This window comes from Pyrus communis, chromosome 13, assembly GCF_041283825.1.
Source record: "Pyrus communis isolate YQ-2024b chromosome 13, ASM4128382v1, whole genome shotgun sequence".
Classification (NCBI taxonomy): domain Eukaryota; kingdom Viridiplantae; phylum Streptophyta; class Magnoliopsida; order Rosales; family Rosaceae; genus Pyrus; species Pyrus communis.
In genome coordinates, this window is record NC_142577.1 from 3,870,502 (window position 1) to 3,884,861 (window position 14,360).

Consider the following 14,360-nt stretch of genomic DNA (forward strand, 5'->3'; position numbering starts at 1 on the left):
TGCGATCCAAAAAAGGTGATATTTCACACCCGAGTGAGTAGCGATTATTGAAGCAGAGATCAACAAGTTATTAAAGGCTAGATTTATTGAGGAAGTGGCACACTCAGCATGGCTGGCTAACATTGTGCTAGTAATGAAAAAAGAAAAGGGCAAATGAAGAATATGCATGGATTACACCGCCCTCAATAAGGCATGCCCTAAAGACAAGTATTTAGTTCCGCAAATCAACTTGCTCGTTGACTCAACATCGGGAACTAGCTGCTCAGCTTCTTGGATGCATACTCAGGCTACAACCAGATTGCCATGCACAAGCCTAATAAAGAAAATACTGCATTTGTGATCGAGCAAGGCACATAATGCTATAAGGTTATGCCTTTTGGCCTTAAGAACGCAGAAGCAACCTACCAGCGACTCGTAAACACAATGTTTAAGAAGCAAATCGAAGCCACCATGGAAGTCTAAATCGACGACATCATGGTAAAGGGCAAGTAGCAGTCATACCACATTTGCAACTTGGCAGAAACTTTTGCTATTATCCTAGAATACAACATAAACTCAACCTAGCCAAGTGCACATTTGGCATCTTCTCAGGGCGATTCTTAGGGTACCTTGTAACCCAACGAGAAATGAAGGCTCATCCAAGGAAGATCAAAGTGATCCTGGACATGAAATCACCCACAACTCTGAAAGAGATCCAAGGTCTGACCAAATGAATGCCCGCACTCAATCACTTCCTTTTGCAATCTACCAACTGATGCAAGCCTTTCTTCAAGGCAATCAAAAAGGCGCAGAAGGATAAGTGGGACGATGAGTGCGAGAAAGCGTTTCAGGACCTGAAGCAATACTTGACATCACCTCCACTACTATCCAAACTGGAAGCAGCAGAGAACCTATACATCTATCTGGCGGTATCAGAAGTAGTAGTGAGCTCTGCCCTCATACAAGAAGAGCTAGAGGCCTAATTGCCTATATTCTACATATCCAAAGCTCTCATCGATGCAGAAACCAGATACCTAAAGATTGAAAAACTAATTTGACACTAGTTGTTGCATCTCGGAAGCTCAGACCCTACTTTCAAGGGCATCCAGTCATCGTCATGACCTAGTACCCACTACGATCAGTCTTACACATCCTAGACACTTTTCAACGAGTCATGAAGTGGGCGTTGGAACTTGGTCGATACGGCCTAGCATACCAACCCCGCATAGCGATAAAAGCCCAATTATTAGCAGACTTCATAGCAGAATTCACCCAAAGCTTGAAAGATGTAACAACACAGCCCGAAAGTACCCCAGAGGTAGCTGAGCACGCCATAGCTATACCTGCCCCACCAGATAGAGATTTTTGGCATTTGCTAGTTGATGGATCATCCAACCATCAAGGATCAAGAGCAGGTCTAGTTTTTACTACCTTAGACGATTCGATGCTCGATGAGGCGATCACTCTGAGCTTCAAATCATCAAACAATGAAGCGGAGTATAAAGCCTTACTAGTAGGTCTTTGATTGGCAAAAGACCTAGTGGTGAAGAAGCTTGCAATATATTCCGATTCCCAACTGATCACCAACCAAACCTCAAGGGGGGTACGCAGCAAAGTATCCAAGGATGGCCCAATACCTCGAAAAGGTACGAGAGCAACTAGCGACGTTCCAGACATACACATTCACTTAGGTTTCACGAGCAGAAAATGTCCATGTAGATGCACTAGCAAGCCTAGGCTCTACGCTAAACCATCAGCTCAGGCGCTTCATCCCAGTCGAGTACTTGGAAAAGTCAAACATAGATAAGGAACCAGTAATCGAGGTGGCACACACAGCCCCGAGTTGGCAAGATCCCATCATCGACTACATAATCAATGGAACACTCCCTGCAGATAGATTGCAATCTAGGAAGCTCCAAATGAAGGTAGCACGCTACTACATCTAGAATGGCATGCTCGTTCGAAGATCTTTTTTAGGACCACATCTTCGTTGCTTATCGCCTCCCAACAACCTGAAGATTCTTAGCTCAATCCACGAAGGCGCTTGTGGAAACCACTTTAGACGCTGTTCCTTGGCGTAAAAAGCTCTCAACGCTGGCTATTATTGGCTAACCATGCATTAAGACGTTAAGGAGTATGCACAAAGGTATGACAGCTGCTAGCGTTTCAAGCCCGTGCCTGCACTACTTGCCAACGAACTTCACCCGCAGACAAGCCTATGACTATTCATGCAATGGGCGACCGACTTGGTAGGACCAATGCTACTGCTGCTGGGGGTAAAGGCATGATGATTGTAGCTACCAACTACTTTACAAAATAGGTCGAAGTCGAACCCATGACCACAACTACCTAGATGAACATAGAGCGCTTCATATGGAAGAACATCATCTACCGCTTCGGCATCCCACACTCTATCGTCACCAACAATGGTCCACAATTCATAGGCAAAGACTTGGTGAAGTTTTTCAAAAAGTATGGCATCAAGTAACACATGTTAAGACCCCAATATCCACAGGGTAACAGGTCGGCTGAGGCATCTAACAAAACCATCCTCGATTGCCTTAAGAAGACCCTTTCAAACAAGAAGGGCAAGTGGCTAGATGAGCTTCCCAGTGCTATATGGGTATATCGCATCACCAAAAGGCAAACAACCGACGAAACTCCATTCTCCTTGGCATATGGTTCTGAGGCAATCATTCCTCCCAACGTCGTAGTGCCAAGCATCAACACTATACTACTAAACCTCGAGCAGAACAAAAAGGAGATGGCCACCAACTTAGACCTGGTAGAGGAGGAGCGCGAGAAGGTTATCACCCGCATTGTGGCCTATCAGTAACATCTCCTCTTCAGCCACAACAAAAAGGCAAAAATTCGGCAGTTCCAGCTAGGAGACTTAGTCTTCAGAAAAGCCTTCATCACCGCCCGACGGGAAGGCTCTGAAAAGATGGCTCCCATCTGGGAAGGTCCGTACAAAATCAGCCGAGTGCTACACCCTCACCACTATGAATGACAAAGAAATCGACAAGCAGTGGAATGCCTACAACCTAAGAAGGTACTACGCGTGACCTCCTACCATTCCTTGAACCCTGTTCAAGACAAAAAAGTTTGAAAACTCAAGCAGTTCGACGGACAGAGACCTCATATGCCTAGGATTATCAATTGTTATGACATTATTGCTTATGAGCAAAGTCAATAAGAGCCTTTATTTTTCCATGAAGATTGAAGGAGCTATTCGCAAGCCTGGACCAAATGCATAAACAAATTGACCATCTCCTGCAATAAGCAGAAAACACCCGCTGCCCTGCAGACATGGTGTAGGACACCCTCTGCTTGGCGGACATGGTGTAAAACACCTGCTACCCAGCAGACATGGTGTAAAACGCCTGCTGCCCAGTGGACATGGAGTGAGAATGCCTGCTGCCCTGCAAACATGGCGTAAGATGCCCTCTGCTCTGCAAACATGGCATGACCACCCCTGTGACAAGCAGAAGATGCCTTTTGCATGTTCAGACATGACGTATCTAGAATATCCAGATGGGGATGGGTAGTACGACTCCTCAATTTCCCCTGATGTCAACGACTACCTAAGCCGGACGGCTCCCAGAATTGGCCAAAATAGTCATTCCACGAGAATAGACTTATCCAACTGAAGGATTCAATTCCGCGGGGCCCGGGTCTCTAACCGGAATAGACAATTAAGGTAATGTCACGTGAACGAGATGGTCCATCCTCGACGTGCAAATATTCATGAAGTGGCTTGATTTTAAAGTGTTGCAATATTAGGTCTCTGAGGAGTGACTTTAACTACACCTCATGCAAAAAAAAAAGCCTCTAAGAGCCAGGGATGACGCCTGAAGTGGTCAAATAAGACATCTACTTCTGTAAGTAAAACACCCAACCGACGACCCTACGGCTACAAGCCCAAGGTAGCCCGTAAGCCGAGACCTACACTAGCTATGACTACACAGACTTGCCTGTTTACTTGCAAGCAGAACTTCTGGCCAACAGTCTATGATTTAAGTTTCGTTAGGAAAAAGTCGAGTGTCATGACTATAGTAGCAACGCGGACCTCTTCTGCTTCCAAAGAGAAGCACAAGTTCGCCCAATGGCTCTATAAGTCAAAAATCTCTCAACATGCCCAGGGAGGGCCAAGGCTCAAGAAGCCACAAGGTCGAGTGTCATGACTATAATAGCTACACGGACTTGCTCTATTTCCAAAGAGAAGAATGAGTTCGACCGACGAATCTATAAGTTAAAAATCTTTCTGCGCGCCCCGGGAAGGCCAAGGCTCAAGACACCACAAAGTTGAGTGTCACGACTATAGTAGCTACGCGGACTTTCTTTGCTTCCAAAGAAAAGCATGAGTCTGGCCGACGGTTCTATAAGTCAAAAATCTCACAACATGCCCCGGGAAGGCCAAGGCACAAGAAGCCACAAAGTCGAGTGTCAGGACTATAGCAGCTACGTGGACCTCCTCTGCTTCCTACGAGAGGCATGAGTCTGGCCGATGGCTCTATAAGTAAAAAATCTCACAATATGCCCTGGGAGGGCCAAAGCTCATGAAGCCACAAAGTCGAGTGTGACGACTATAGCAGCTACGCAGACGTCCTCTGCTTCCTACATGATGCATGAGTCTGGCCGATGGCTCTATGAGTAAAAAATATCACAACATGCCCTGGGAGGGCCAAAGCTCATGAAGCCACAAAGTCGAGTGTCAGGACTATAGCAGCTACGCAGACGTCATCTGCTTCCAAATAGAAGTATGAGTCCGGCCAACAGCTCTATAAGTTAAAAATCTCACATCGCGCCCTGGGAGAGCCAAGGCTCAAGAAGCCATAAAGTTAAGTGTCACGATTGTAGTAATTAGGCGGACCTCCTCTACTTCCTAAGAGAAGCACGAGTTCTGCCGACGGCTCTGTAAGTCAAAAATCTCGCAACATGCCCTAGGAGGGCCAAGGCTCAAGAAGCCACAAAGTCAAATGTCATGACTATAGCAACTACGCGAACCTCATCTGCTTCCTATGAGAAGCATGAGTCTGGCCGATGACTCTATAAGTCAAAAATCTCACAACATGCCCTGGGAGGGCTAAAGCACATGAAGCCACAAAGTTGAGTGCCACGACTATAGCAGCTACGCGGACCTCCTCTACTTCCTACGAGAGGTACAAGTCCGGCCAACGGCTTTATAACTCAAAAATCTTGTAACATTCCCTGGGAGGGCTAGAAGCTGAAGAAGCCACTAAAATCTAGTGTAATAACTATAGTAGCTACGCAGCCCTACTCTGCTTCCAAATAGAAGCACGAGTCCGGCCGATAGCTTTATAAGTTAAAAATCTCGCATTGCGCCCCGGGAAGGCCAAGGCTCAAGAACCACAAAGTTGAGTGTCATGACCATAGTAGTTACGCAGATCTCTTCTGCTTCCAAAGAGAAGCACGAGTCCGGCCGACGGCTCTGTAAGTCAAAAATCTCGCAACATGCACCATGAGGGCCAAGGCTCAAGAATTCACAAAGTCGAATGCCATGACTATAGCAGCTACACAGACCTCCTCTGCTTCTTACGAGATGCATGAGTCTAGCCGATGGTTCTATAAGTAAAAAATCTCACAACATGCCCTAGGAGGGCCAAAGCTCACGAAGCCACAAAGTCGAGTGCCACAACTATAGCAGCTACGCGGACCTCCTTTGCTTCCTACGAGAGGCACAAATCCGGCCAATGACTCTATAACTCAAAAATCTCGCAACATGCCCCAGGAGGGCTAGAAGCTCAAGAAGCCACTAAAGTCAAGTGTCACGACTATAGCAACTACACAGACCTCCTATGTTTCTTACAAGAAGCACGAGTCCAACTGATGGCTCTCTAACTCAAAAATCCTGCAACATGCCCTAGGAGGGCTAAAGCTCATGAAGCTACCTAAAACCGAGATTCATAACTATAGTAGCTACTCGAACTGGCCTACCTCCTATGGTGACACCGAGTTCGACCGTCGGCTCTATAAGTTGGAAATCCCGCATTTCTTCCTTTTGCAGGTAAAGCTTTAGAAGCCCCAAAGCCAAAACTGAAGCCTAAAGTGACTGCACGAGTCAACTGCTTCATTGGAGTAGCCCATTCGACTACCCGTTCTATGATAAAGTTTTGCAAGACGCCTTAAGCAGGCAAGGCTCCCGAAGCCCTGAAGTTAAAACTAAAACCTAAGTGACGACATGGGATGAACTACTTCATTGAAGTAAGTTCACCCAGCCGCCCATCCTACGGTAAATTTTTGCAAAATACATGGTGAAATAGGAGGATGAAGCAAAAATAAGGAAAGTTGTTTATTAAATTTCTAACAAATTGATAAACCAGCTCGAAGGCCAACAAAGTCCAAGCAAAACATAACAAAAAGGAAAATAAGAAAAATCTTAAGTCTAAGCAAAAAGACTACTCCTTGGTAGCCTGTGCAACCACTGGTTCCTCGACTACCATGCCTTTGGCAGCCGTGCCATTCCTAGCAGCTAAAGCTTCTATCAGCTCATCCTCAGCCGCCTCTGCCTGGATTGCTTGACCTTCAGCTGCTTCACCAAAGGCAGCCTCAAATGTGAAATCAAGCAGATCAACTGGAGAAATAAAGAAAATCTCAAAGTCCTTCTCGGAAAACTCATAATCTGACGGCTTGCCCTGAAGATGGTTTATATAGCCAAGCTTGTAGAAATCGGCTTGACAAGAAGCAAGCGCCACTTCGTGACCAACTTTCTCATTCTTTAGCCACGCAATCTTCTCAACAAGCCCAACATGAGCACCTTGCAGCTCATCCAGCTCCTTTTTCAGGTTCACACTAACAGACAACGCACCTTGCAGATCCACTTCCTTGGACTCAAGCTTACTAACAATCTCTTTGAGATGAGACACTTCATCATGCAGGAAGATAAGCTTCTCGTCCTTGGAAAAATAAGCAGATCGTAGCTCCGAATTGACACGCTCAAGGTCCCTGACCACCGAAGAAACATGACTGATTTCCTTCTCTGTAGTTTCCAACATTGCCCGAGTCGCATTAAGCCTAGCATTCAAATAAATGGTCTCCTCACGAGCGATCTCTAACTACAAAGAAGTGGAGGCAGAGACATTAGACCCCTTCAAAATGGTGAGTACAGATTCGAGTTTCTTGATCTTTTCAGCAGCTGAGTGAAGCTGAGCCACCAACGCCACTTCGACCACCTTAGCACACTTGACAACATCCTGATCAACGCGCATAGACTCAGCTGCCAAGATCAAAGTCTTATGCATTGTAGCAATTAGGGAGGACCTCCTCAAGTAGGTAGAACATTTCACAAAAGAGTCTGAACGGACGACAACTTTCCCAACACTATCAACAAACTTGGCGCATGCATCAACGTCCTCAAGTAGGTCAGCTTTCAGCAGCGCATAAACTTCGAGAAGCTCTCCAGCCTCAGACTTAGTGGATCTCTCTTAACTGGTGATGTGAACAGATTTCCTATTCTCAGTAGATGAGTCAGTCACCTGCTCTTCATAGCAGTGAGCCTGTCAGAAGCAGAGCCAAACTTAGCTCCCGATTGACGCTTCGATACAAACCTAGACACCGGAGGCACCACCGAACTCTTCTGATGGGCAAGTCTTTCATCAATGGATACGGTCACCTTCGGAGCAACAGGTTTCATAGGCTTGGGCTCAATGATCATCTTCACCCCCTTGAGGGAAGTTAGATCAATAACAAGCTTCTCGGCAGTAGACGAACTTCCACGAGCAGCAGAAGAAGTTCTTGGCTTTTTCTCAACTGAAGGCTCAGAAGCAAGTGAGGAAGACCTCTTCTTTCCACCACCATTGGTAGCAAGCTCTACAGCAGAGATCGGGAGAGCCAACACCTCGTCCTTTATCCGCTTTATCTCTTCCCGCAGGGGCAGGCCACCTTTGTCCCAACGAAAAGGGCTGAGCAGCCAACACCACTCACGATACTCAACTGGAATGCCCAAGGCAACGTGCACTTTCTTCATATCCTTTGAAGTCCTTAGAGTTGAGCCAAACTCCGAATCTACACAAAGTAAGAAATACGATTAAAAAATTAAAGAGAAGGAGCAGCTCAACGAAATTTCAAGCAGGACAGGAATGAAGAAGTTCACTTACCACAGATAAAGGTAGTTGGGACACGCAACTCAGGAGAAGAGTCAGACTCCCACTCTCCACTCACCTCTAAGGTATCTCTTGTCCACTCATGGTCACCTTTCCTAGATGCATCGAACAGTGATAGGAGCATATTTATGCAACTTAATTGGCTTGTTCTCGTGCATTTACGTTGTGTTTCTTTAGTTATTTTAGTCCTTTATGCCATTTTCGTGTGTTTCTAGGTTCATATGGCTAAGGAAGCAAAAAGGTGCATTTTGGAGCAAAATTGGGCTTGGAATGGATAGCTTACGTTTGGAGCAAAAGGAATGGACGAAACTGAAGAGGATTCCTAATCAAATGAGGAATCTTAGTCAAAGAAGGTTCCTACCTATTCTAGGTCACAAAACATGCAACCTTAAGCCATGCCGTGTATCCCCTTGGTGTTTCCCTTCCTTGCCGTGCAAGGGAGGGCCTTCTTTCCTGTTTTAAACCATTTAAACACATTCCTTTTTTCATACCAAGCTCAACCATAATTCACATACCCTTTTCTATACCAAAATTCTTCCCTAATTTTGTGAGCCTTTGATTTAATAAGCTAGGGTTTTATTTTCTATAACCCTATATAAACTAACTTCCAGCCGCACCCTAGCTTTATTATTCATTCCATCTCAGATTTTCACCCTTTATTTTCACCCTAGCTCCATTATTCATTCCATCTCAGATTTTCACCCTTTATTTTCACCCTAGCCGACCTAACACATGCTCTCCCATCATCATTCCACACCTCCATTGCAGCCACATGCTCTCCCATCATCATTCCACACCTCCATTGCAGCCACCAACCAACCTAGCTGTCACCCACATGCTCTCCCATCATCATTCCCTTTTTAATCCATTCAGCCACATGCTTTCCCATGTGATTATTTAGCCACATCCATGCACTCTTCATGATGGCAGCCACATTCTCTCCCTAGCTGTCATATTCCCTCTTTAATCATTCAACCACATATAAATAAACATCCATTGCAGCCACAAAACATGGATTCATTCACCAATTCACGCCAGAAATTCATTCCCTCTCTATAACACATCCATACTTCACCATTCTTCATATTTTCTGCCCAAAAATAAGCCTTGCCATCCCCTACATCCATCCCTATCCTAAACACATCATTCTACACCATCCATAACCCCCAAAACTCACAACAAACCCTTGTGCCGCAACAAAGAGGAGGAGAAGAGTGCTTAAACGTTCATACAATTCAAGTTTGAGTTGTTGGAATTTTTAGGTGCTTTCCTCTCCTTGATTTTAATGGTTAAAATTACTTATCTTTGTTTTGTGCGTATGAGGAACTAAATCCCCCCTTGGCTTGGGGGGAATTCGAAATACATGTTTATGCTTGCAATATGATTTGATTACTTCCAATTGCGTTTCATAAGTTGTGAATTCAATTTACTTATCTATGTGAATTACATTGATTTGTGTGTGTTGGTTGAAAGTGCAAGCTTAATTATCATGCATAAATTGGATGCTAGGATATAAGGAAATTTCACCTAATCGTTATGGAATTATATTCACAAGTAGTAAAGGTTGATGATCTCAATCGCGTTAAGTAAATTCTTGGCATAAGTTTCATGCAATCATAGTAACAAGTGCTTCGTCAACGCTTATGGTTTTCATAGAACTTAATGATTCTTGCTTGTATCTCTATTATGCAATCATGTAGGGGACTTGTGGGGAATGTTTTGGGTTGTCGTATGCAATCATCCAATTCAATAACGTTAGGAAAATCTGAGGGTTAATTAGTGCAATTCACGGTTAATCTGGGGCGTTGAGAATTCATGGTTTATTGAAAAGCAATTAGAAATCGTTTTGTGTGCAAGTATAACATGTGTGGAGATGAACCCCTTAGCTAGCTTCCCATCCATTCAATTCCATCAAATTCGTTTTTACAATCTGTTCTAATTCAAAAAGTTTGTTTTGTTTTTAAATTCGTCAAAAACCAATCCCCCTTTACTTTGTTGAGTCATAGTAGTTAGAAAATCACTTTAGTTTGTGTTTCTAAGTGTCTTAGGTCAAGTTAAAACCAATTTTCGTCCAAAGTTGTGTCTAGTGTTCAAAACTGCCCAGATTGTGTTTTTAAGGCAGTTTTGAGTGTTTTGGTGCTGTTTTGAGTCTTTTGGTTTGTTTTGGTGTTTTAAAGTTTAGTTTTGCATTCTTTGAGTCTAATATAGTGTTTTATATTGTGTTATTACGTTTTTGAGTCAAATCCGAGTGATTAACAATCCCTCCTAATCTCCGGTCCAGAACGATCCCTACTTCCATTCTTCACTACAATTGATAAAAAGAGGGTTTAATTTGTGTGCGTATAATTTTCACATCAAATTTTGGCGCCGTTGCCGGAGATTAGCAACTTTGCTAATCTCTTGGATTGTTTTATTTTCGTTTGTTTTTATTTTATTCCAGATTCTTAATCTTGTTTTGTCTCTTGTGTTTAGGTACTAGTGCATGGCGCGGAGTTCTCAAACTGTGCATGCACGTATCTTGGACTTTAATGACGATTTTGAACGTGATTTGAGAAGAAAGAGGAGGCATCCCTAACCTAGTGAACCTAGTTCAAGTTAAGAGGCTGAATCTGAGTTTGAAGAAGTGGAAGAAGAAGTTATGGCAGCGGACAATCGGACCATTAAAGAGCTTTCGGCCTCGGGGTTGGCCGATGCCGCACCATTATGCATTCAATACCCCGCAGCTGCCTAAGGCAAGACCGATGAATTCGAGTTGAAGTCAAGCTTGTTGCACCACATTCCGAAATACCATGGGCTTTCCATGGAAGATCCCAACAAGCATCTCAAGGAGTTCGAGGTTGTTTGTTCGAGCATGACACCCATAATTGTCGACGGGAACATTCTGATGATGAAGGCTTTTCCATTCTCACATTTGGAAAATGCGAAGGATTGGCATTACGAGTTAGCACCCAGAACGGTTACATCTTGGGATAGTATGAAAAGAGCTTTCTTTGAGAAGTTTTTCCCAACTTCAAGAGTCATTCTCTTGAGGAAACGGATTAGTGGCATCCAACAAAATCAAGGTGAATCGTTTCCTTCTTATTATGAACGTTTTAAATCACTTGTTGCTTCTTGTCCACAACATCAAATGAAGGAGGAGCTGCTCATTCAATACTTCTACGAAGGACTCCTTCCCATGGAACGCCAAATGCTTGATGCCTCGGCGGAAGGAGCGTTGATGGATAAAACTCCGGGGGCTGCAAAAGTTCTAATTGCCAACCGAGCACATAATGCACAACAATACGAAGGTGTTGGACAAAGAGACCCCCCACGGCCACAAGTGAATGAGGTAAGTTCTATGCCCGAAATTCAATCCCAATTAGCTAACCTTACTTCTATTGTTTCTCAGTTGGCCGAGGGAATGAAGATTCATGGACCAAGTGTGTGTGGCGTGTGCTCTATGCAAGGACATGCCAACGATCAATGCCCTTAATTAATTGAGAATGGGGGTTGGGAATCTGCCAATGCCGTGGGTTTTGGGAACCAAAATCAACCACGCCATGATCCATACTCTAATACCTACAATCCAGGGTGGAGGGACCATCCAAATTTCAAATGGCGGGATCCTCAACAACCGCAACAACAAGGAGGATTTAGGCAGCAACCACCGGGCTTTTATACAAAGCCATTCGTCCCCAATCAAAACCAAGTGCAATCTGCCCCAACAACCTCAGGTATGTCTTTGGATAATGATCAAGTTGTTAAGTTACTTACTACTTTGACGCAGGAAGTACAAACTCAAAATAAGGAGAGACAAATCCACGACAAACGAGTGGACAATTTGGAGAAGCAAATGGGTCAAATTGCCGAATTTATGGGGCAAATTAGAGAACAAGGCAGATTGCCTAGTTCAACCGTTATGAACCCAAAGGGAGGATTTGAAACCGCTAAGGCCATCATGTTGAGAAGTGGTAAACAGGTTGGAACGGACTCAAATACATCCAAATCAAGTCAAGACGAGGAGGACAAGTTGCTGCAAGAAGAAGCACAGGGAGCAAAGCCCACGGCCAAGGATGACCAAACCTTGCCGAATTCATTTAGTCCTCCTAAACCATCCCAAACCACCAAGGTAAGTCCCAATTCGACTTTTTCTAGTTCTATTCCACTAAATGTGCCCTTTCCTGGCAGGTTTAGGCAATCAAAAAAGGAAGAAACCGAGAAGGACATTCTAGAGACCTTTCGGAAAGTTCAAGTCAATATCCCGCTCCTTGATGCGATTAAGCAAGTCCCGAGGTATGCTAAGTTTTTAAAAGAACTTTGTACAACAAGGAGAAGGATTTCGAACAAAGGAAAATGTCTCTGCTGTGTTACAAAGGAAACTACCCCCTAAATGCAAAGATCCGGGTAGTTTTACAATTCCGTGCGTTATTGGTAATACTAAGTTTGAACAATGCATGTTAGATTTAGGTGCTTCTATTAATGTCATGCCATATTCCATTTATGCATCTATGAATCTTGGTGAGTTAAAACAAGATGGTGTTATAATTCAATTGTCCGATCGTTCTAATGTTTATCCCAAGGGAGTTCTTGAGGATGTTTTAGTGCAGGTCAATCGTCTCATCTTTCCTGCAGATTTTTATGTCTCAGAAATGGAGGATTCGAGCCATGCTCCATCATTGCCACTCTTGCTAGGCCGTCCGTTCATGAAAACAGCTCAAACAAAGATTGATGTGGCCAAGGGAGCACTAACAATGGAGTTTGGTGGTGAAATAATTAAATTCAATGTTTATAACTCTATTAAGAATTCTAACGATAGTCATTCTTGTTTTGTCGTAGGTGTGCATAAGGACAAAGGGCCGAAAGGATCCACACTTACCACGAAGGATGTATCAAGCACCACCATTGGAGAAGAACTTGGAGTGATTGCCCTACAACCACCCAATATGGCCGAAACTTCAAATGGGGGCATTGTTGATAGGGCTGCCGATTTTGAACCTTCACTACAATATGCTAGTAAGTCTCCAATCCCAATTCTGATTCCTATTTCAACTAATAGGTTGTTACCTTGTTTGGTGCAGGTACCCAATCAATTTCAAGGTGGTGGGAGTTTTTTCAGGGACTTTAGGAATCCAAACGCCAGAATCAGGGAGGATCACTATCCCCTCCCATTCATTGAGCCGTACTACGAGAACTTTGTTGAGCATGTTGTGGAGGAGATCCCATTGCATGCTGTGGGTCCTAAGTGAGAAAAGAAGGTCTCGTCCGGCTGCAAGACGTAAAACAAAGCGCTACTTGGGAGGCAACCCAATACACTGAATTAAACAAAGCATGTTCATTGATTTCTGAGAAATTACAGGTGCGTGAAAAAAAAAATGTATCTAACAAAGAAAGAGAAAGATGGAGCCTTCACAAAGGTTGTTTACGTGAAGCCCCACTACGTGGCAAAACTCTAGGAGCGGGAGGCATCGGAGCAGGAGGCATAGGAGCGGGAGGCATCGGAGCAGGATGCATCAAAGAAAGATCATTTGAGGCCCCAATACTTGGTGGAACGCTAGATGACGCAGGAAAGAGGTGCCTCTGGAAGAAAGCCGCAAGCCTTTGACGGTCACTTTGAATTCGACCTTCAGATTCTTGCAGCTCATCAAGCTTCCTCTTCATGCCTGTCGAATAATTATTGGCAAGCACGTGCAAACTTCTATTCTCGTACTTAAGCTGTTTGATCTCTTGCTTAAGATTTTCCACCTCCGCCATCAATGATTCAACTTGACGGGATCGAGCAAGTAGGCATTGGCCCATGTTGGAAACATAGCCCGCACACTGAACACTGAGAGCTAGGGACTCTTGAACGGCCAACTCATCGGACCGTCTTGAAAGCAGCCTAGTGTCTTTAGGAGTGAGGGGGTTCCTAGCTACTATCGTAGCTGTTGTTGCATCCGTCATCACAGAGTCTTCACCTGTAAGAGGGACATTAGGAGATAAGAAAGACGGGCACCATACATTACCTTGACGCGGCGCAACCGGATCACTGCTGAGACTCAAATCTAAGCAAAGGTTAGATGGGTTAGCCATTTTCAAAAATGTTAAAAGAGAAGGGTTGGATGGAGTAAAATCTCAAAGGGCCGGAGACGATTTTCACAGATGGGCAATATTCAAAGTGTGCATGTTAGAGGTGATCGATCACCTCTATAAAGGGAGAGATGACACAACCACCGATTCAAATTGAAGAGACACCACTCTTCAAAGTCGGATTTTCCTGCGTAAATTTCGCCAACTCCTCAG

General features: G+C 44.3%; 1 non-coding gene across 1 annotated transcript; it reads left to right on the forward strand.

The window, feature by feature from the left end:
- The first annotated feature begins 10,584 nt into the window (after window positions 1–10,584).
- On the forward strand, window positions 10,585–12,471 carry LOC137730438 (uncharacterized). Its single transcript, XR_015955242.1, has one exon. It is a non-coding gene; the product is annotated as an uncharacterized LOC137730438 (transcript).
- The last annotated feature ends 1,889 nt before the right edge of the window (window positions 12,472–14,360 follow it).